This window comes from Henckelia pumila, chromosome 2 (genome assembly GCF_033568475.1).
Source record: "Henckelia pumila isolate YLH828 chromosome 2, ASM3356847v2, whole genome shotgun sequence".
Taxonomy (NCBI): domain Eukaryota; kingdom Viridiplantae; phylum Streptophyta; class Magnoliopsida; order Lamiales; family Gesneriaceae; genus Henckelia; species Henckelia pumila.
In genome coordinates, this window is record NC_133121.1 from 73,100,893 (window position 1) to 73,125,978 (window position 25,086).

Here is a 25,086-nt window from a genome sequence, read left to right on the forward strand (position 1 = left end):
TGGCTTTACTTTGCTTAATGATCCTGGACTAAGCTCAATTCCCTTATTAGTTACTACAACCCTCTACGCTTCTAAGGATGATTAAAATTTTCTTAAGCAACGACTCTAGCTCAGCTAACCTTCGAGTCAAATTATACCACGAGCTATTATCCACTTATATTGGATTAGATGATCTCTAAGTACCAAAAAATTCTTACATATCGTCCGAAGACATATCTCAAATCCCTAGTTCAACTTTGCAGCAAGTTTGAAAATCCAAAAATTCCCAAAACTATTATATGTTCAACCTGAATTCATGTTTCAAGAACTTAATATACAATTAGACACCTCAAAGAGTTTGTAACCTGATCGTAAAGGCTTTGTAATTGATCCTCCAGTACTTTGGCATTTCACCGGTAAATAAATGTACAGCTTATCCGGAAAAACTTCCTAAATATTTTATTTGTCATTCTGTTCCCATAGTTGGTGCATCAATCTTACCGGTTGATATTCACAAAATCTTAGAATACAAATGTAAAGTACCCAAAAGTCTTTAGGGACATCTCTATTTCCTATCTCGCAACTGTTCACCCATTTAGCTTACCGAAATCATCTGTTTACTATTAACGATCCTATTTAAAATAGGACAACCCAATCAGCTAATTCACTAAATAGCATTCTTCACGCTAGAACTGGTTATAACTAGTAGTTGCCACTCCTCGGATCACAACAATAACTTAGTATTTGATCTAGTACTAATACTAAATTACAATATTCTAAACTCTTACTATGCGGTTACGAGTCAAATTTCTACACAAGAAATCGAAATGATAGTTGAAACTATAATCCACCCAAGTCTCTGTCCTGGTAGATCATTAAAAGAAACAAACATACAAGTAATGCCGCTCAATACGAAATGAATTAGTGAAATCATTACAATCAAACGAGTTGGAAATAAAAATCTGGATAAGTGAAAAAAACTAACTCCTAATTAAATTCTAGGGCTGAATGAATAACGATGGATGCTCCATGATTAATGAATATGAGCCAACAAGATACAAATCTCGTGATCATTCATCCATGGGTAATGAAATCATGCTCAAACAATCAAAGTAAAATTAAGAGAAATCAATGTGACTTCAATCGGGATAAGTCCACACAAGTCAATAATTAGGGGAAACAACGGTCCTAAGACATATTCAGATGTCAACCACAACCATGAGTAGGTCACCAAAAAGGAAGAAAAAGTGGATCTTACTCACATCAACATGTGACTCTAGAACCGAATAAAAATTTCAAGAAGTGTGAAATATAAAAAATATTTTTATTAAAAATTTTAACCAAGGTCGAAATAGCAGAATACAACGTTGAATGACGTCATACGAATCCATAAATGAACAAAGGATGTGAAAAGAAATTTCGGATACTCAAAAATATTTGTTGCAATAGACACAAGCACAAATGAAGAATAAGAAAATAGTTATCGAAATAATAGTTCACATAATTGAAAGGCTCATAGTAACCGACTCACTATTTTCCAAAATCATATTTGCACAAATAACAAAAGAAAACTCAAACTATCCATAATAATATAAAACAAAGTACGTATCTCACGTCTTCGCACGAGATCGATTCATAAACTTAACTGATAAAACTTGCATCTATTAATTCCTGAGCAAACTATTCACTTAGTTTTATCCGACTAAATTTCATCCATAAGAGAAATAAATTACCACAAGGACACAACGACTAATATCTCCTAATGCACAAGTTTAATATTTCCATCAACCTCCTACAATCTCATAAAATTATTAACACTACCTACTAACTTCAAACAATATCCACGTACTATCCAAAACTGGAAGGAATATTAGTACACCAACTCCGTTTAACATGGAACTGCATGCTACAAAAATAAACAGTCAAATAATACACTTTAAATTATAAAAGAAGTTTTAAACAAAAATAAACACTAAACTACACACTTAATTAAATTAAGCATCTAGTTTTGAAAATATTTTAAAAAATAAGGTGACATCAAAACATTTAAAGTAATAAATCAATTATGACTACCATATAAAATTTATTAAAACTTACAAACTTTGAGGAGAGACTTCTCGAGTTTCTTGTAACCGGTAGTAGGCACTAAAAGAGTGGATGCCCTGCTAGCCAACTTGTGGCTAAGGGCTTTGAGAGTCTCTTTATGTAAACAATCTTTGTTTAATATAATTTACATTATTTAAAGGCGTATTCTTTATCTTTCTTCATATCGTTATATGGTGATATAATATTGTTGTTTTGATAAAGACCTTGAATATACTATAGTGCAAGTAAGATGAGATAGTGATGTGAGAGAGAACACTATCATGAAACACATCTTATAGTCACTGTATATTCTAAACCGTTCCTAGTCGATTTGGGCCGTCCGTAATAAGGATAAGGATCGCTCGAGATTGAGACTAGCATTTGTGATGCCGAGTACCACGTTTCATTGGTAAGAAACATGAAGATGTTCAAAGCATGCAAATGGATATTCATTGGATGAATGATCGAACTACCCTACTAGGACTTTCCAAGTGATTATCACTTATCGAGTTGATGAAGTCTGCGGTTTTGGTTGTACACCATTAGTCCTTACTACTTGAAACATCATGGAGACTCTATGTGCTAGTACTGTACTTTGACTCATTTACCGACTTTGTGAGGGTCATCAGGTGTCGAGATTGGGTGCAGTCACGACACATATATGAGTCAATGATTGGTTGTCAAGGATTCACCACACACCTACGGGAGTGGATATCCTATGTGATCTGAGGAGATATTAGTGTGACAAATCTCTGGTCAGAGTACTTGATATGCTTTAGGTTACGCGGTTTCTTAGTTGCATATGCGATGTCACTATTTGATCTCAGATGTATTGCATAGTTATCGAATCTCTAACAACTCTCGATATACCAATTGTTGTTGATTCGATCGGGATATTTGGATGAAGGGACCGTACTGTACGCTAACCAAAACTTAATGGTTCTTGCAGGCGCTATCAGTGATACCTAGGGAATCATGGGGCGATGTTGCTAGGCGCTCATACCATGATTCAATGGGTAAGTCGGAAATGATATTTCGAGTCACAAGGAGTTGTGAACCCACGGCTAGCTGTATCCCTGAACCAATGAGGGTCACACAAGTAATAGATTTCTAATCCCCGTTGAGATAGTTAAATTTAAAGAGTTAAATTTAGCGACAGAGAAGTTGGACTTCTCATAATAAAGCAAAGGGAGTAAGGTTTCCTAAAATGACATAGGAATGAACATTTTTGGACATCACTGAATTCGGATTCAGAAAAATTATCTTGACTTTAAAAGGTGCAGAAATGGTTTCTGTGCACATTGGTGAAATCAGTTTATCAATCGGAGTCATGATGAATTTTATATTAATTTCTATAATAACAGGCTTGACTTATTGGGCTTAAGTTATGACTAATGGGCCCTAAGGTGTTAGTGTCTCATTAGACATATAAGTTAGTCCAGTACAGAAATTATATATAGTACATGATTGGATTTTCGAACAGACATTATTATTCCAAGCTAGGAATTCGAAAATCCCTTCTCCCATTCGTGAGAGAATTCAGTCTGTGATTTATGGAAAATTATATTCTGAATTGACAGATCAGATCTGTAAATCTCATCAAGAAACATCTGATAGATTTTCTAGTGCAATCTATCAGAGGGTTTAGTTTTCTATTCGTGGACCTGATTAAGGAGTTGATCCAGACTTCAGTTCCTGAGATTTACAACAAGAGCAGATTTAATCTGTTGGAGTCCATAGATCAAGCCATAGCTTGAAGAGGTAAAATTATAATTGTTATTATTGTTTTACTCAATTGTTTTAATCACAAAGGATCTGGCATCCATAGATCTGGAATTATTCCAGATCATAAAATTTTAAACTTCCGCTGCCTTGGGTGCCGGATCACACATATCCAGGAACAGCGTTCCAACAGGCACAACCCAAACCAGAACCATGCTCTGATACCAACTGAAACAACTCTAACTACTTCTTATAATTAAACTTAATAAAATACGGATTTTTCAAAAATTTCGGCATGACCTATCTATTTAAATCACAAACCACCTGTCACAGACAGCAAATTTTAAAGAAAAGCAAACAACACTAAATAAACTACACTGAGAAAGGAACAAGAACCGGAGAAGAAATTCGACATTTCGAACAACAAAAGATTAAGCAATTACATATTTGCATGCCCACAAATAATTCTATAAATTCTTACAATATCATTTATCCAATCAACAAAAAAAACTTTAAATTGTTAAAATAAACTTTTGCGGAAGATTGGCATGGTTTGAGGGATGTGCCGTGCCCGCATCACAGTCCACTCGAAAGTCCTGCCCCGCAATCTCGATTATAACTTTCACCTGCACCAAGTAATATAGTGAGCCTAGGGGCCCAACAAAAATATGGGAGAAATAACGAGGGTTTAAAAGTACATGCTGAATACGTAAAATACTGTACTTAATATACTTTGAAACTTACACTAGTAGAATTTTGGGTTTTTACTTCGCCATTTTTTACTTCAGTGATTAAAAATTGCAAAGTAATATATAACATTAGACTTCGATAATAAAAACTGCGAAATACAAAATAGATTTATACTTTAGATGTTAAAAAACACGAGCTTCACAACTAATGCTTGACAACTTTTTACTTCTGCACAACCAATTTGATGAAGTAATAAATTTAAAAAATATATAATTTATACAGGTGCTGAAGTAGAAAAAAGGGAAACCTGATCAAAGAACTATCCCTCCACATCTCTTCATCCTTTTTACGATCCCCATTTTCTCTAAAACCCTAGCGTCTGATTTTGAGTTTCCGGCGTTCCACCGTGCCGGAAACTGCTCATTAACACTTGGATTCGATAAGGGAGGGTACCAACCACGCCTTGCGCTTCAAGGCGATCGTGAACTTCAACGGAGAAGCCTTTGAGAGCCCCCACTACTACTCTACGCTCCGCCAGGCCGAGCACTCCGCGGCGGAGACTGCTCTCGTCTCGCTCTGCTCCACGGCCCCTCTCACTCCCTCGTTGCCCGCATCCTCGTACGTTCCTTTTCTTCCTCCGCTGCTCGTTCTATTTTTCATTTCTTTTTTTAAAACTCTCCATGCGTAATCCATGTATTGCAATTTGGTGTGATTGAATGTGGGCATTTCTCATTTCGTATCTTCTTGTTTGAAGTAAATATCTATAAATATCTATTTAATTAGAGCAATAAAGTGTGGATTTAATTTTTGTTGGGCAGACAGGAAAAGTAAAATATTTTGGTTGGGCAGACAGGAGGGACCATATTTAATGGAATTAATGCCCACGGTGTCTAAACTCAATACCGACATCTCGGTCGCGTACAACATTTTTCCTTGTGATCAACAGACAACAGATTTCAGGTTCAGTATTCTTGTGTTGATTCGATTGTGTGCTCTGAATATATTTATCTATTTAAATTTAAATATATAATTAAACTTATGTAGCATGTTCGATCGACTTTGGACCTTGAAATTTTAGAGGTATACTCTGCTCAACATGTTCTCATTTAAATTTACTATTTAGAGGACATATTGAAGGGAGTTACTTCAGTATTACATTGTCGCTTATTGTAATATACAATATAATTAAACATTATGTATAAATAACATTTGAGTGACTTTGGACTTGAAACTTCTGAGTTATACTCTGGTCAAAACGTTTTGAAGTGCGGAGGGTTGAGGATGGTGGGGTTATTTTCTTCTTGATTCCAAAATATCTAGAACTATTTCCATGGTTTATTTTCTTATTCCTTTGTTATTTATTTTTCCTTTTGTCTCACTGGTGTCGCATTGTCAGGGGCTGACAAGTTTTCCAACTCCTTTTTTCCATTTAAAATTTTACATATAGCCAAAAAGATTACGTGGTTCGGCTGGTTTGTCGCCTTCGTATTCCTGGTCTTCTCGGACTCTTGTGATCTGTGTGTGATTGTTATTTGGTATGTGTGTTTTGCCCTTGTATCTTTCACATATTTATATGTTTCACTCAAGGATCAAATCACCTTATGTATCATCCTGTTAGTGTATTATTCTTCAGCCCACTTACAGCTCGATCGAAGTTCTTCTTTTTACATTGGGCAGGAGCTTTGAGACACTTCCAAACAAAGAAAGGAGAAAGATGAAATAGTATAAGGAAGAAAGATGAAATATTTCAGAGGTGATACTTGGTTTTCAAAGAAAGCTCTTGTGTTTGTGCTTATTTGATTGTGAAGCTTTTAAATCATTTTTTTTGCGTCTTGAGATATTTCATCGTTGTCGTCATCATCAGCCTGAGTTTGATGATGCTAGTGTAATAAATTTATTCTTCATTGAATAATTAAACTACTGTGTTATTTTTTGCGCAAATGCAACTAATTTGAATGATTTTTTTCCCTTTCTTTTACCTTTTTCTCAAAGAAAATACTCCTTTTTTTAACACTTAACTTTTCTTTCCGTTTTTTTTAAAGATTTTCTGCGGACCGCAGGTGCAATGAATTTATTATATTTTTGTAGCATTGCAAGGGTTGGAAATGTAAGTGGAAATTTTTTGGTGAGTTTTTCTTGAATTTCATAAAGCTCTAAGAACAAATTCAGATACATATCTCTGACCGTGAAAGCAATTTTCATCTCCTGTCCTTGACATCTACACACATTCTGAATCTCCATTTGGTTATTTTTCTGAAAAAACACTAGTAGAAAATCTGTAATTTACTTCGCCAGTTTTTACTTCATTCTCTCGTTAGCTAGGGCTTTCTCTCAATCTTCATTCTCAATCCCCGATTCATCCTCCCAGGTCCTCTCCGTATGCGCCACTTCTTCGAAGGATCAAGCATGCTGCTGTAAAAGGTTTCTGGAGCCGTCCAATATTCTGAAGTAAAGCAAGTCAGAGCAATCTTCACGATTAAATCTGAGTATATTTTATGAATTCTGCAGAAGGGTAAGCAATATTCACTTACCTTATCGATAATGGTGAGATTTTGAGGTGTATTGGTGTAAATCCGGCTTATTTTTGTGGCCGAATGATTGTAGTCATATTTTTCTCTTTGTACAGAGTCATCAAACTCGTCTTGCAAGTCTTCATCTGGCTTTTGACATTTTTTTCTAAGAAATCGTTCTTGCGGGTTCTTTTGAAGTGTTACATCTTACATACAAGTTGTCAAAGATGGTGAGAACAAGATGTTCAGTCCTGAGGAGATCATTGCCATGGTTTTTGACAAAGATGAAGAATATGGCGGAAGCGTATCTTTGCAAGAAAATCAAGGATGTTATTATCACCCTTCTTGGTAAGATTTTGGTCTTTCAAGTCTTGTACTGTTAGGTGGATAGCTAGCTAGGGATTTGTGTATTTACTGAAATTCTAGAGACAGACCACTAAAGATGTTGGATCAATTTCCGGATTGAATGTTGTAAGGATTATTAATGAACCAGCAATTGCAGCTATGCCATATGGTTTGGACCAGAAAGGTGAAGAAAAGAACGCTCTTGTCTTTGAGCTTGGTGGTGGAACATTCAACCTTAGCATCTTGGCTTTTGACAATGGTGTTTTTGAGGTGCTTTCGACTAATGGGGATACTCATTTGGGAGGTAGAGTGCTAGTTGCGATTATTCTCACGTATTTGTTTCGTTTAATAATGATAGTCAATTTTACAGATTTCACTTGAGAGCATATTTTTATGTACTTCAGTACTTCTAGTATTTTATCATCTTGATATGATTTCTCAGTTAAATAATTTTACTTAGGTTGTGTTCGGACAAAACATGAGACCAGGGTTTGCGTAAAATCTTACCAATCAGTAACCACTCTTCAGTTATATAATTTTTTTGATTTAGGGTGAATGTTTAAAACAAACCACTGACAGATGCGCGGACGGAGAGAGAACAATTGAAAATATATTTTTCTTTTGTTTGCCTCTTTCTTCGCTTTGCTTTTTGTCACAAGTAAATTATAATTATTGTTGAATGATTGAAGTATTTTTCTCATATGCATCTGTGCCCTTTTTTAACATATGGATTCTGAATTTTTGTTCAGATATTTGTCGAGAAACCAACTATTTGTCAAGCATATTTGAATTTGTCCGAAACAAGGTTAAAACACCTTGAAAATTCTGATCATATTTTGAGATTTTTCTGTTTGCCAAATATTTTCTTGTCGTTCTTCTTCACTGACTTCTCCATTTCACTCGTTGGTACACTGGTAAAGTTTATGGTTGATGTGATGTTCTCCGCACACCCTATTGTAATTTTTATTCGGTTTTCTGAACTTTTTGTGCTTCATTCATGGTTCTTATACCTGGGTTTAGATGCCTTAAAATTTAATCATATTCTTATTATCTTGTAATGAGTCGAACATAGAGCTTCGGAGATGAGACCGGGTGATTTAATGATGATAGAAAAAAGTTTAATTTTTTAAATAATCTATCTGTTAATTTGTTCAAAATTATTTTCATTTTTGGATGGTGCTATCTAATGATTTTGTTCCAAAGAATCATCTAATGTTAGTTTGTGAAATTTTGTGAATTTATATGAATTATGTACATACACTAAAAATTGTCACTTCTTTGAAAGTTATTTTTGTCTGATATTTTGTTGTTGCAATACAGTTATCCTCTTCAAAATGCTGCCTGGGCAACGTGGTTTGTATAGTAAGATTTAAGAATATATACTTTTCCTTTTGCAAAAGCCTTGAAGATATAGTGTGGTTCAGGTACTTGTTATGTATTGCAATAACGATGAATCGCTAAAAAAATGAATTTTACTCTTCTATTCCAGATGACTGAGAAAGAGTTATGGACCAAATTTTCAAGAGCTTAGTATTCACACAACACAAGAAATGTGGTTGCTGCTGAAGCAGAGGCTGCTTTAGATGAGGAGCTTGTTGTTTTTCTGAAGCAAGACAAGATGTTGGTTGATGAAGCTCGCAGAAAGGTGATTATAAAGAGTTAATTTATTTTTTATTATGCTGGAATAGACATTTTCATGCAGCATCTTGTTTCTTTTGTGATCTGCTTTCATGAATTTATTCTCATTTTGATTTTGATGTGCATGTGTATAATAATTGGTCTATGAATGTTTCGGTGGCAAAGCCGTTGGTTTCCAAGTCACGTGAACTGTCTCTTGCTTATGACGAGTGCTCTCTTCAGAAGTTGGAGCCCCATCTAGTTTTGCAGGAATTCATTAATCATGGTAGGATTCCATTGTCATGTTTAGCAACTTACCTGTGATTATCATAAAAAAATCACCCATATTCCAGCCTACTCTTATCTAATGACTATAAAAAAGTCCAAGTTACTTGGATTATATTTTTATGTTTCATTTACCTTTGTTATTTGATTAACTTAATATTTTCAAGCTTCAATTTTAGAAGATAAACTTCAGTGTATACTTTGCATGGGTTGTTTTTGTCTATGAAATCAAGTGCATGGGTTTCTTGAAATGTGCTTTATTTGCTGCTAAAACATTTGCTGTTGAATAAGTATATGGAAGAGCTCGAGTTGTGGCTCAATGGGCTGATCATGAAGACAAGATTCAAGAAGTTATTGGCGCATGCCCATTGGACTGCATCTCGTAAGAATACAATCCTTACCACTTTATCATATTTATTAAGTTATAACTCTGGAAAATATGTAATTTATAGTGCTACATCAAGCACTAAGAATCAGGTTCATAATGCATCACAAATATGAACAACTAAGCAGTGCAAGAAACAAAGCGATGGAGCTCCAAGAGGAAGAGTGCCTACAATGTTTATCTTTTAGCTAAATCAGTTACTATATAACTTGAGTAACATATGCCTAACTGCTTGCTGTAGCTTAGCTCTTTCTGTTGTTTCAATATTATTCAAGATTTTATTGATTGTGTTATGTAGAATGACACTGCTATCAAGGCCGCCGAATTCTGGCAAGACCACATTGCTGTTAGCTTTGGCTGAAAAACATGATCCAGAGTTGCAAGTAAAGAAAATGATGATTGAATTTGGGATGATAAAGAATTAGTTTTCATCTCTTTGTTCATACTCCTAAGTAGGTACCTAAATGTGTCATGCTCGTTGAGATAATACTTTGTTTTATCTCTGTGGATACAATTTTATTTTTGTAGAAATACTTATGAATACATGCATATTTTCAGATTATTTTGATGGATATACTTGTGGATTTATGGATGTTTGTCGTTTTGGGATTGATAATTTATTAATCTTATTAGTCTATTTTAAGTTTTAAAAATATATTTATATTGTGGCATTATTGTATATAAATTTTAATGTAATGAAATATTTGTTTTTTACTTCACTAAAATTAAATAGTGAAATTAAATAAATAATTTACTTCATCATAAATATGTAGCAATGAAGTCATTCGAAGCATTTACTTCATCAGTTAATGTAAATGCTGCAGTCATATGTCTTCTTTTACTTCGGTAATTTCACTAATCAACAAAGCAAATAATGTCTTTTACTTCGTCAATTAGTGAAATAGCCGAAGTACAAAACATTTTTTTGCTTCGTCGATAATTAAAATTATCGAGGTAAAAGACTTTTTTCTGTTTCGTCAATTAGTTTCATTGCCGAAGTAAAAGCTATCTTTTACTTCGGCAATTTCATTAATCGGCGAAGTAAAAAACATATCTTTACTTCGGGAATTTAAGAAATTAACGAAGTAAAAGACATTCTTTTACTTCATTAATTAATGAAATTGCCGAAGTAAAAGATGTGATTTTACTTCGGCATCGGCCCAATCCTGAACCAATTTTGGCTCCATGAACCGACTAAAGACTTTGGTAATTTCAGGTCTGCGACTTCGGTTTTAACACGAAGTAAAATAGTACCTATTACTTCACGTGACACTACTTCGGTAATTATCTACCTACGACTTCAGTTAATAACCGAAGTAAATGAAAGAAATTCTACTAGTGTTACTCCATAAAGTTCAATGATAAATGATAATGAGATGTAATGCATGCAATGAACTCACTCAATTAAACTTTGGAACTTTTTTAAACTTTACTTAATCTCATACAAGACTGAAACTGAATATAAACTAAGTCGAGTCAAATTAGAACTGACCTGTAACTGAAACTGTAACTGAAATCTGTAACTGTGAACTCAGATCCTTGAATTGTGACCCTGTGGTTTCGATCATGATCATGGCTGCAGTGCACTATGCCACAAGGAAGTCAGGATATCTCCCAAACTCGTCTTGCCCTGTGATTGGTAAGGGAGGCCAAGATTTCTCTTAACCCCACACATACACGTCTATACTTGGTAAGGTAGGCCAAGACGTCTCTCAACCCCACACATACATGTCCTTTGGTAAGGTAGGTCGGAACGTCTCCCAACCCCACACATACACATCATTTCTATAGTCACAATCATTTCACTTCGTTCAAAAAATATTTTCTTTCATTCTTACTTGACTCGACTCAAAGATATAACATGCATTTAAGGAAATGACTTTCTTTGAAACTATTTACTCGATTACTCGATTCACAAGCAAATGATGAAAGATGGTTGACAAGGATGGTGATTTAGGTGGCAAACCATAACTAAGAACTTTAGACTTTACTTTTGGCACTTAGGACATATCCCGAGCAATCCACTTGAAATGCTTATAACTTACTCAACACTTAGACAAAACGACTTCTGCTTGAAAACACGATTCTCATGTACTCTATACTTAACTAGGAAGTCATCCTCGAGGTATAAATCATATCCAATAATTCTCTGGCACAAGTATTCCGGGGCAGCAATCACTTAGCAACTATATTATGTGCCTTAACATTAAATAGCCTAGAACTCAACCAAACATTAACCGAAATGGTTCCCGCTTGAAGCAATGTTTCCCTAGCACCCTTGGCTATTCCCAAACCCGTGCCCCAAGCCAAAACACGAGTATAACACTGTTTTACTTGACCTTAACTGGACAGCCCCTTCACCCTTAGTAAATTCCTATCGAACCTCTCCTACCTCCAAGACACCTAGACCTTGGCATCTCATGGTCCAACCTTTGAACTAGGACCTAGACCGCCCCTTAGACTCTCTCGACACTAGAGACTGACCTCTCACTTCAAAAGTAAATCCTCCAACTCGAAACAGCCCTGTCCCAAGCCCAATTCATAGCTCTAAGTAGCCTTGTCCCAAGGCCATTTCATAGCTCGAAGCAGCCCTGTCCCAAGTCCAATTCATAGCTCGAAGCAGCCCTGTCCTCGAGTCATTACTCCAGCTTGTGAAAGCCCCTGCCCCTGCCCCAAGAACTCGATTCCTATAGCCTCTAACCAACAGCCTTTTTGCCTCGATTATTAACAGTCAATTCGCACAACCCGAGTGCTACCATGTGAGCTACATTCTCACCCATGGTAGCCCCCTAAATCACCATCCAACCAACAAACCAACACAGACAACACGCAACCAACACAAGCCAAGAAACTCGAAAACAGGGGGTAAACATATCAAGATTCGAGACTCACAAATACAATCCCCATTCGACACAAGATGCACTGTAATAATCACAAGCACGCAGGACACACCAAGAGGAGGATGGAATCGCCAAACATTTCACAATAAAGACAAAGATGCGAACGTCCGACAGAAACCATAAAAATCGGAAAACTTTCATAAACTCAAAAATTTCGAAATGTAAGCGAGTAAAAGCAAGCACACACACATAATAATCTACTTGGTGGCCAAAAAGCCCATAAATCTTGCCTTACGCTACTGAAATGGGAAAAAGAAGAGGAGCTTGCTACGCCCGAAGTGAGCTGGGATGGGAGCTGAAATCGATCTCCAAAAATCAAGAAAGCAGCTCGCCCTGCCGTCAATGAAGCTGCCTCGCCGGAGAAGAAAAAGGAAAGAAACTGGCGGCGAGCTGAAGGGAAGAGAATGAGGGCCGATAGCATGTAAGGAAATGGACGGGAAGAAAGAAATGAGTTATCGGCTAAGGGCTTGGAGAAGGGGATAAGGAATTGGGCCGAGTTTGGGCTAGGGAAATTCTCTTAATGGGCCGATGCAATTTGGTATGGGTAGTTTCTTAACTGGCCGAGATTGGGCTAGGAAAAATAGAGATTTGGGCCGAGCAACATGAAATTTAAATGGGCAAGAAATATCATGTATAATATATAATAGGTAATATTTTAAATGGTGCGAGTAAAAGTGTTTGGTCCAAATTCCTGCAAATATTCAAGTTTAAAAATCCAAGAATTAAACACTTTAAATATTTCAATGTCACGGAAACGAGTGAAATATTTAAATAACAAGTACAACGATTATAATAACTTTTAAACAAAATAAAATAATGTTTAAAAGTAATTTAAATAAACACACAAGCAACACTAAAAACTTTTAAAATGATTTGGAAAATTAAAAAGGATTTAAATAAATAATCTAGACATTTAAAATAATTTAAAATAACTAACCGCTAAACTTAGGTTATTTAGAATAAATAAATTGGACACTTGAAAATATCCAAACAAATAATCTAAACTGTTAAAATCATTTAAAAAAATAAACTAAACAATTAAAATCATTTAAGAGAATAAACTAAACAATTAAAATCATTTAAAAGAGTAAACTAAACAATTAAAATTAAAATAGTTTAAATATGCAATCATAAACCTTTAAAAATATTAAAACAATTTAAATTTCACAATAAAATCATTTAGACACATAAATTTAAATAATTAAAAACATTAATTAAATAGTTAGTACAATAAAAATAATTTGAATACATAATAAAATATTTTATTAGCACATAATTCAAATAAATAATTTAAATCAATTAAAATTAAAAATAATAACCATAATATTTATTTAATTTAATATATGTGAATTAGTAAATTGGATTTTTTTGGTACTACATTAATAATATAGTATTATCTTGACGCATTGATGGACTGTAGATGCTTGTACATTTAGGCTAGTTGTCGAGATACGTAAAGTACTGACTGAGATAGCCAGCGACTATGCATGTTTAAATGTTGCATATTATGTTGAAACACACGTTTTCTGATCACATGGATGTGATACCCGGAGCAGCGGAAGTTTAAAAATTTTATTTTTCGATATGGAACGATTCCATATCGCGGGTATCAAATCCTAACGATTAAAATTGTTGCAAGTAAAATAATAAACACAGTTAAATATTTTACCTCTTCAAGCTAAAGCTTGATTATGGACTCCAACAGAATTTAATCTGCTCTTCTTTTAAATCCCGGGAACCGATGACTTACTCGATCAATCTCCGTAATTAGGTCCACGAACAAAAAACTTAAACCCTCTGATTGATTGCACTAGAAATCAATCAGATGTTTATCGATGAGATTAAACAGATTGGATCTATCAATTCAGAATGTAATTTTTCACAAAAATCACCGACTGAATTATCTCAAAAAGGAGTAGTGGATTTCGAAAATCCCCTTAGAATATTTAGTGTGTAATTCGAAAATTCCAAGGAGAGAATGAATTGTGATTTTTGAAAATTACGCACATATCTTTATATAATTTCTAGACTGGATTAAGTTATAATTTTATTAGGACACTAATTCCTTAGGGCCCACAATCCATAACTTAAGCCCAACAAGCCAAGCCCATTATTATAGAAATTAATATAAAATTCATCATGACTCTGATTGGTAAACCGATTTCACCAATGTGCACAGAAACCATTTCTACACCTTTTAAAGTCAAGATAAATTTTTTTGAATCCGAATTCAGTGATTTTCAAAAATGTCCATCCCTATGTCATTTTAGAAATTTCACTCCCTTTATTTAAGAAGTCCAACTTCTCTTTCATTAAATTTATTTAACAATCTCAACGGGGTTTAGTAATCCATTACTTGTGTGACCCTCAATGGTTCAGGGATACAGCTAGCCGTGGGCTCACAACTCCTTGTGACTCGGAACAACGATTTTCGACTTGCCCAACGAATCATGGTAAGAGCGTCTAGCAACATCACCCCATGATTCCCTAGGTATCACTGATAGTGTCTGCAAGAACCATTAAGTTTTGGTTAGCGTACAGTACAGTCCCTTCATCCATATATCCCGATCGAATCAACAACCATTGGTGCATCGAGAGTCGTTCGAGATTCGATAACTATGCAATGCATCTTGAAGATCAAATAGTGACATCGCATGTGCTACTAGGAAACCGAGTAACCTAAAATACATCATGTACTCTGGCCAGAGATTCGTCACACTAATATCTCCTTAGATCGCATAGGATATCCATACTCGCAAGTATGTGGTGAATCCTTGACAACAAAGCATCGACTCCTATATGTGTCGTAACTGTACCCAATCCCGACACCTGATGACCCCAATAGAGTCGGTAAACGATTCAAAGTACAGTACTAGCATATAGAGTCTCAATGATGTTTCAAGTAGTAAGGACTAATGGTGTACAACCAAAACCACGAACTTATCCACTCAAATAATAATAACCACTTGGAAAGTCCGAATAGGGTAGTTCGATCATTCATCATATGAATATCCATTTGCATGCTTTGAACATCTCCATGTCCATTACCAATGAAACCTGGTACTTGGCATCACAAATGCTAGTCTCAATCTCGAGCGATCCTTATCCTTATTAGCAGATGGCTCAATTGACTAGAAACTGTTTAGAATATACAGTGACTATAAGATGTGTTTCATAATAGTGATCTCTCTTTATTCACTATCTTATCTTACTTACACTATAGTATATTCAAGGTCTTTATCAAAACAACAATAGTATATCACAATATAACAATATGAAGAAAGATAAAGAAAATGCCATTAATGAATGTAAATTATATTAAAAAAAGATTGTTTATACATAGAGTCATAAAAGCCCTTAGCCACAAGTTGGCTAACTGGGCACCCACTCTTTCAATCTCCCACTTGCCCTAAATCCAACTAGTCATACTACGTAATCCCATTGCTTCGCGATGTTTGTCAAACAATGGTCCTGGCAAGGGCTTAGTAAGTGGATCAGCGATATTATCTGTAGAGGCCACTCTCTCGACAGTGATGTCTCCACTTTTCACAATCTCCCGGATGATGTGGTATTTCCTCAGTACGTGTTTGGATCTTTGATGAGACCTTGGTTCCTTTGCCTGAGCAATGACACCAGTGTTGTCGCAGTACACCGGAACTGGACCAACAGCTTCAGGAATTACGCCCAACTCTTGGACGAAATTCCTCATCCAAATGGCCTCTTTAGCAGAAGCTGATGCTGCAATTTATTCTGCCTCAGTGGTGGAATCCGCTGTGGTGTCCTGGTTGGAACTCTTCAAAGAGACAGCGCCACCATTGAGCATGAATACAAATCTAGAGGTTTACTTCGAGTTATCCACGTCACTTTGGAAGCTAGAGTCGGTATAGCCTTCCAATTTCAATTCTCTTCCTCCATAAACCATAAATATATTCTTAGTCCTTCTCAAGTACTTAAGAATATCCTTCACGGCTTTCCAATGCATTTGACCGGGGTTGACCTGATATCTGCTCGTGACACTCAGAGCAAAGGCTACATCCGGTCTGGTAGATATCATCCCATACATAATACTACCTATGGCTGATGCATATGGTATGTGTGTCATTTTCTCTATCTCTTCGTCAGTATTGGGACACATAGACTTGGATAGAGAAACTCCATGACACATAGGTAGATGTCCTCTCTTGGACTCATCCATAGAAAACCTTTTCAATATGGTGTCGATGTAGGTTGCTTGAGTGAGTCCTATCATTCTCTTAGATCTATCTCTCTAGATCTGTATCCCTATAATATAGGAGGCCTCACCCAAATCCTTCATCAAGAATCTACCTGATAACCATATCTTTATTTGACTGCAACATCCCTACGTCCTTCCCAATGAGTAGGATGTCATCAACATAAAGCACTAAGAACGTCACCGCATCCTTAACTACTTTCTTGTACACGCATGGTTCCTCCGGGTTTTTGATGAAACCAAAGTCCTTTATTGTTTCATCAAATTTCTGGTTCCAACTTCTTGATGCTTGTTTGAGACCATAAATTGATCTCTGAAGCTTGCATACCTTATGCTCGCTTCACATGGATGTGAATCCCTCGGGCTGCATCATATAGATTTCTTACTTAATGTTTCCATTAAGAAATGCAGTCTTCACATCCATTTGTCATATCTTATAGTCATACCATGCTGCTATGGCAATAAGGATTCTTATGGACTTGAACATTGCGACTGGTGAAAAGGTTTCATCATAGTCAACTCCTTGTCTTTGAGTATAACCTTTTGCTACCAATCGTGCCTTGTAGGTGAGTACCTTTCCATCAGGCCCAAGTTTTCTCTTGTAGATCCATTTACACCCTATTGGAACAATTCCATCGGGAGAATTTACTAAAGACCAAACTTGGTTTGTATGCATCGAGTCTATTTTCGACTGCATAGCATCAAGCCATAAATTCGAATCCGCATCAGAAATTGCTTCCTTGAAGTTTTTTGGATCACATCCAATGTCGGGTTCACTTTTATCCCCTTCAAGAAGAAGACCATATCGAATAGGAGGTCTAGAAGTCCTCTCGGATCTCCTAGATGTAGGCGTGTCCACTGAAGGTTCTTGAGGTGTGGGATCGTTATTTTGTATCTCAGGTTCTTCTCGAATTTCTTCGAGTTACATCATCTTGCCTTTCTTATCTAATAAAAACTCCTTCTCCATGAAGGTGGAATTCCTCGAAACAAACACTTTTGTTTCAGTGGAATGATAGAAATAATATTCGATTGAATTCATCGGACATCCTACAAAATAACATAAGGTGGATCGACTATCCAACTTATCTCCTACTGTCTGCTTCACGTAAGCAGGACATCGCCAAATCCTCAAGTACGAATACTTAGGAGCTTTCCATTCCATAACTCGTATTGAGTTTTATTCACTGCTTTGGTGTGAACATTGTTCAACAACAACACCGCCGTTTCAAGTGCATAGCCCCAAAACGAAGGAGGGAGCTCATTGAAGCTCATCATAGATTGAACCATGTCCAACAAAGTTTGATTGCGACGCTCTGAGACACCATTCAGCTGAGGTGTCATAGAAGGATTCCACTGAGAGAGAATCCCATTCTCCTTTAGATAGCTCAAAAACTCGATACTTAAGTATTTTCCACCTCGATCCGATCGAAGTGCTTTAATACTTCTACCTTGTTTGTTTTCTACTTCAGCCTTGAATTCTTTGAACTTTTCAAATGATTCAGACTTATATTTCATTAAATATAAATACCCATACCTAGAATAATCTTCAGTAAAGGTAATGAAATAGGTGTGACCAAATTTAGTATCGATACTAAATGGTCCGCAAACATCTGTATAGATCAAATCCAACAGATTTTGACTACGCTCAGGCTTCCTTTTGAAAGGAGATTTAGTCATTTTTCCTTTTAGGCAGGACTCACAAGTAGGTAGAGAGTTAATATCATACATATCAAACATGCCCTCTCCCACTAGCTTGTTCATCCTCCTTTAGGAAATATGACCTAGCCTAGCATGCCAAAGGTTTGCCGGGTTTTGACTATCGTTTTTCCTTTTATTTGTTGTTACCGGTTTATCAACATAATTAATTGGAACATCTTTTAATTTTAAGTTATATAGATCGTTTTCAAGTTGTCCATTTCCAATAAAACATTCATTCTTGTAAATATTGCAAATCCCATTTACAAAATTACAAGAAAAACCATCTCTATCAAGCATAGAAACAGAAATAATGTTTTTAACTAAATCTGGCACAAATAAAACATCTCTCAATAATAACTTAAAATTGTTCTGCAAAACTAAATAAAGGTCTTCCACTGCTTTGGCTTCAACTCTGGAACCATTTCCGAGCCTCAGCTGGGTCTCACCCATCCTAAGCTTACGACTTCTTGTCATCACCTGCAAATCATTGCAAATGTGAGATCCACATCCGGTATCCAATACCCAAGAAGTAGTATTAAGTGAAACATTTATTTCAATGTAAAACATACCCTTTGCAGTTCGCAACTGCTCGAAGTATTCCTTGCAGTTACGTTTCCAATGACCGGGTTTCTTGCAGTGATGGCAAACATCTCCAGATATGTTCACGTTTGAAGCTTTTGTCTTGCCCTTCTTCTGTGGTACAATTTTCTTGGGTGGGGCAGAACGTTTCTTACCCTTTCCACTTGGCTCCTTCTTGGAGTAAGAGAGGATCCAACCAAGAGTACCGGTTTTGTAGTATCCCGTAACCGAAATTAGTGATTAAGTGTTAATCAATTCATTAAATCCTACTAATTAAGAGTAAACATGATTAAGGGAACTCTTAATGGGTTAACGGAGTCCGGAATTGGATTCAGAACACTTGAAAATGGTTTGAGGGTCATCGAGTTCGGAGGCTCCGAAGTCAAGGTTCGGACGGTCCGAAGTCAGGGTTCGGACGATCCGAAGAGTGGTTCGGATGCTCCGAACGTGCTGCCGACAGTCGTCATGTATGATTTCATCATGCTGACATAAGCAATGACGTAATATCGAGTTCGGACGACCCGAAGTCCAGTTCGCACGATCCGAACTCCGTCTATAAATAAGAGGGCCGAGATTCAGATTTAGACGCACCAATCACCTCTTCTCTCTCGATTCCTTAGCCTTCTAACTCCGATCTAGGGAATTCTAGGTGTCCCATCGGGAATCCGGTAGTGGCATAGCGATCCAGGCGTCGTAGCGGAGCTGTGGCCTAGTTTTGAGGCACTCGACAGCAAAGGGCTAATGACGGACGAAGGTATAGATTTTGCTTCCTAAAAATATTTAGGAGTATGCTTTAGCTTAGTTAAGGCTTTTAGAGCGCTATAATGATAGTAGTATCATTTGGCAGTGTAGAGCAGATTATAGGCGTGGATCTAGGGCTGATAGCACTTGCCTAGTATTTGAGGTACGAAAGTACTGTTCGAGATATCTTGACTGAGTATGCATGTATTATGTGACTGCATGATATATATATCATTGATTTATGCTGCATTTATTTTCATACTGAGCTATCTCCTTCGAGATGTCTGTTAGTAGGGTTTTTCCCTATCCTGTTAGTGGTTGGACTTCCATCAATTTGGGTCCGGCATATCCACTGGTATTATGGTATGGGAGCCACCTCCTGAAGCGACGGCACAACGTGCTACATACCAGGGCCCGGTCTGTATCTGTTATCTGATCCTTGACCTCGAGTTTATAGGGAGTTCACTTTTCATGCATGTATACTCATACTCTCGTACTGAGCGTTTTATGATCACGTCTCGTACTCTGTGTTTCTGGACACCCTATTCCATGGGGCAGGTTTGCGATTGGATGAGGCGGGTGGATCCAAGAGGGTCTAGGCAGTGGTTGGCCAGCTGGAGCTTCGTCTAGGTTTTATTTCCGTTGTTTTGGGTTGATACAGCTATTAGATTTGGTTGTATAATATTTGGATAAATTACAGATTCCTTTCCTTGGGATTGTATTTATTTATGGTTTCCGCCAGTTTATTCTGATATCTGTTTTATTAAGTTAATTGCATGCCTAAGTTGTGAGGCCTAGATTCTAATCATGCAATCTCATGGTAATTAAATTAATCAACTTAATTAAAAGAATAGGATTAAAGAATTCAAAATTTATTTTATTTTATTTTATTTTTTTTTGTAAGAGTGGGTGCCCGTGAGCCAACTGTGTGGCTATGGGCTTTGTTGACTCTTTGTATAAACAATCTTTTGTTTAATATTATTTACACTTTTATGGCAATGACTTTATATTACTTCATATTGTTATATTGTGATATACTATTGTTGTTTTGATAAAGACCTTGAATATACTATAGTGTATGTAAGATGTGGTAGAACATGGAGATGTCTATCATGAAATACATCTTATAGTCACTGTATATTCTAAAACTGTTCCTAGTCGATTGAGCCGTCCGATAATAAGGATAAGGATCGCTCGAGTTTGAGACTAGCATTTGCGATGCGGAGTACCACGTTTCATTGGTAGGGAACATGGAGATGTTCGAAGCATGCAAATGGATATTCATAGGATGAATAGTCGAACTACCCTATCCGGACTTTCCAAGTGGTTATCACTTATCGAGTGGATAAAGTCCGCGGTTTTGGTTGTACACCATTAGTCCTTACGACTTGAAACATCATGGAGACTCTATATGCTAGTACTGTGCTTTGACTCGTTTACCGACTCTGAGGGGGTCATCAGGTGTCGAGATTGGGTACAGTTACGACACATATAGGAGTCAATGCATTGTTGTCAAGGATTCACCACATACTTGCGAGTGTGGATATCCTATGCGATCTGAGGAGATATTAGTGTGACAAATCTCTGGCCAGAGTACTTGATGTGATTTAAGAAATGGTTTCTTAGTAGCACATGCGATGTCACTAATTTGATCTTCAAGATGTATTGCATAGTTATCGAATCTTGAGCGACTCTCGATATACCAATGGTTGTTGATTCGATCGGGATATATGGATGAAGGGACCGTACTGTACGTTAACCAAAATCTACTGGTTCTTGTAGGCACTATCAGTGATACCTAGGGAATCATGGGGCGATGTTGCTAGGCGCTTTACCATGATTCGTTGGGCAAGTCGGAAAGTGTTGTTCCGAGTCACAAGGAGTTGTGAGCCCACGGCTAGCTGTATCCCTGAACCATTGAGGGTCACACAGTGTAATGGAGTTTTAATCCCCGTTGAGATAGTTAAATTTAAAGAGTTAAATTTAATGAACTAAGGAGTTGGACTTCTTAAATAAGAGTAAGGGAGTAGGATTTCCTAAAATGACATAGGGATGGACATTTTTGGAAACCACTGAATTCGGATTCAGGAAAATTTATTTTGACTTTAAAACGTGCAGAAATGGTTTCTGTGCACATTGGTGAAATCGTTTCATCAATCGGAGTCACGATGAATTTTATATTAATTTCTGAACGAGCGGGCTTTGCTTGTCGGGCCTCAGCTTATGACTAATGGGCCCTAAGGTGTTAGTGGCCTGCATTATAAATAAGTTATTTCAGTACAGAAATTACACACAACAGGTCATAATTTTGAGAGCAAAAATCGAAAACCCTAGTTCCTCTCAAATAATATTTCGGCCGCCCCCTTGCTCTGTCACAGAGAAATTCCGGTCTGTGATTTTGAATCGCAGTAAGGAATAACGAATCAGATTCGTTTATTCTCTTCGCAGAAAACTTCTGATAGATTTTCTAGTGCAATCTATCAGAGGGATTAAACCTCTGTTCGTGGACCTGATTGAAGGCGTTCGTCGGTTCCAGGGAGAGACAACAAGAGCAGAATTGTTCTGTTGGTGTCCATTAATCTCGTTGCGAGATTTGAGGTAAAATTTATTTAATTGTTATTTAAATTTTACACACACACGTAATTCAATTGATGAACGGTTGATACCCATACCATGGAAACGTTCCATGAAAAATTTTTAAACTTCCGCTGCACCGGGTATCAATCGTAATTGGTCTGGGAACTCGCCAGTTTTCCAACAGTGGTATCAGAGCCAGGTTGCTCAGATCAATCGATTGAATTAATCAATTGTACAAAATTTTTGAGTCTCGGTTTTTTGAAACAAAATAAATATTTTTAATAAAAAAAAATTTTTTTTTTCCGGGGGCGAAACCCGGGCAGCGATTGGATCGCTGCCCGGAGGGGGCAGCGATGGTCGCTGCCCCCAGGGGCGGCGCACGGCGCCGCCCAAAGGGGGCGCACGGCGCCGCCCAGGGCGGCGACCGTCGCCGCCCAGGGCGGCGCACGGCGCTGCCCAGGGCAGCGCTGTGCGCTGCCCAGCGCAGCGCTGGGCGCTGCGCAGGGCAGCGCTCGGCGCCGCCCAGGGCGGCGCACAACGCCGCCCAGCGGCGGCGCCAGGCGCCGCCAGGGCAGCAAGCGTTGCTGCCCTAAGGGGGCAGCCAGGCTGCCCCGGCCCGCGCCCCGGGTGCGGGCCAACCCGGGAGTGTCCCGGGTGGCCCGCGGGAAAAATTAATATTTTATTAAAAATTAATTTTAATATGTTAAAATTTTATTTTTGGTCCGGTCAAAAATTGTTTTTGATTGGTTCACGAGATTTCGGATCGAATTGTTCGAGTCCGTAAATTTTAAAATTGATTTTGGATAAATTTGAATTTTTGGAAAATTTTAATATTTTATCCGTAAATTGAATTTTGAAATCAATTATTTTGGTACAATTGATGATAAGATATGATCTTATGATATATTAAGTAAAATATGATTTTATTTGTAAAATTGGATTTTATAGATAAAATATGATTTTATTTGATATGGAGATAAAATATGATTTTATATGTGAAATGTGATTTTATATATAAAATATGATTTTATCTTGTTTAAATTTGAATTGCCACAGCATGTTATCCAATAAATTAATTTTGAATTAAATGTTATTGGATAAGGATGATCGATTGCCATGACCAATTTTGTAGGTGTATGTTAGGAATTTACATTTTGTCTTTATTGTTGTTGGTTTTATTAATGGGCCTGGTTTATGGCCCGATATGAATGTCATATGTAATAAAAGTGGGCTTGGTTTATAGCCCGTTCCCACCCCTAAAATGTATCCCTACTTGTCATTGTTATTTATTGTAAATACATTAGATTTAGTGGGAGATCAAGATTTGAAGACGGTGGGCCCAGCAGACAATAAAGACTGAAGAAATGTAAATTGGAAGCACATGTAATAGGATTGCATTGCATACTGCATATTACCTAGGATTGGACTAAGACCCGTGATTGGCAACCACGGGTCAATTAGAAATGGAATCGATCATCCTATATAATATTTGATATTATGATTGTATGCATGTTTAGACATAAATTGCGTGAATCCGGCAAGCATGCAATAAAATGAATATGATGAGACAAATATTTTTATAATTAAAAATCCCTCATTTTAAATATGATTTAAAATTTATATCAAGATAAATAAAGGAAATTTAAATATTGTTTAAATGTTCCTACCTTCCATCAACGGTCAATGTATGTGATGCTACCCGCGGATACGGTCCGGCTCATATTATTGGGGGGGCCCGTCCGTCGGAAAGCTGTACATTGGATCGACAAATGTTGTAAGTTGGGTGGAACTCCCATGGGATCGGCTCATATTATTGGGGGATCCACATGGCGACCGTCCATCACAACTTAATATTGATGGGTCATCTTGACATGTCACTTTAAACGGCGTCATATTATTGGGCCCTTATTGGACATGAGGTAAATACATGGGGGTTGCTTTGGAAGCAATTGGGCTCTACCTTTTGAGAATTATGGTTGGCTGATATTATTCGGGACCATAAGTTTGTCAATTGGACTCCATGTTCTCACTAAGGAAAAGTTTCCCGTTTTCACTAGAGGGTGGTGAAATCGTTAAAATAGTGGGAGTGAGATTCATAAAATTAAATTCGCCTATTTTATGTCTTAGTAAATTGTTAAACAATCATTGATATATGTCTGTTTTTCCTTTTCAGTATTTCATACAATGAATTCGCGAAATCCTTTATTCTCGATCCTCGAACAAAACAAGCTGACTGGCGCCAACTATACGGAATGGTTCCGGAAGTTGAAGATTGTCTTAACTTCGGAGAAAATGCTCTACGTGTTAGAGAAAGCACCTCCGAAGGAAGCACCAGCTGACATAAGTCCGGAGGAATTGGCCAAACTTGATGCATGGTGTGACCATGACATCAAGACCAAATGCTATATGCAAGCCTCGATGTCTGATGAACTCCAGAGGCGATTTGAGGACACGGTGAATGCTGCTGACATTCACGCGCAACTCAAGGAACTTTTTGGGGCTCAGTCGAGGGCTGAAAGGTTCTCTACTGTTAAGGAGTTGATGACGTGCCGCATGCGTGAAGGGACTTCGGTCCGTGATCATGGGGTACGAGTGATTTGGCTCATACAGAAGTTAGCGACCCTTGATTTGGTGTTGGAGCATGAACTCAATGTGGACTTGCTGCTTCTATCTCTTCCTTCTTCATTTGATGGATTCGTGATAAATTTTAATATGAACAAGATAGAGGCCACCCTTGAAGAG

The 25,086-nt window shown here is 37.1% G+C and overlaps 1 long non-coding RNA gene across 1 annotated transcript; it reads right to left on the reverse strand.

Moving 5' to 3' along the window:
- Positions 1-4,190: 4,190 nt before the first annotated feature.
- LOC140884863 (uncharacterized) lies at positions 4,191-12,933 on the reverse strand. Its single transcript, XR_012150749.1, has 2 exons — positions 11,111-12,933; positions 4,191-4,412 (listed from the first exon to the last, which is right to left on the reverse strand). It is a non-coding gene; the product is annotated as an uncharacterized lncRNA (long non-coding RNA).
- Positions 12,934-25,086: the final 12,153 nt, after the last annotated feature.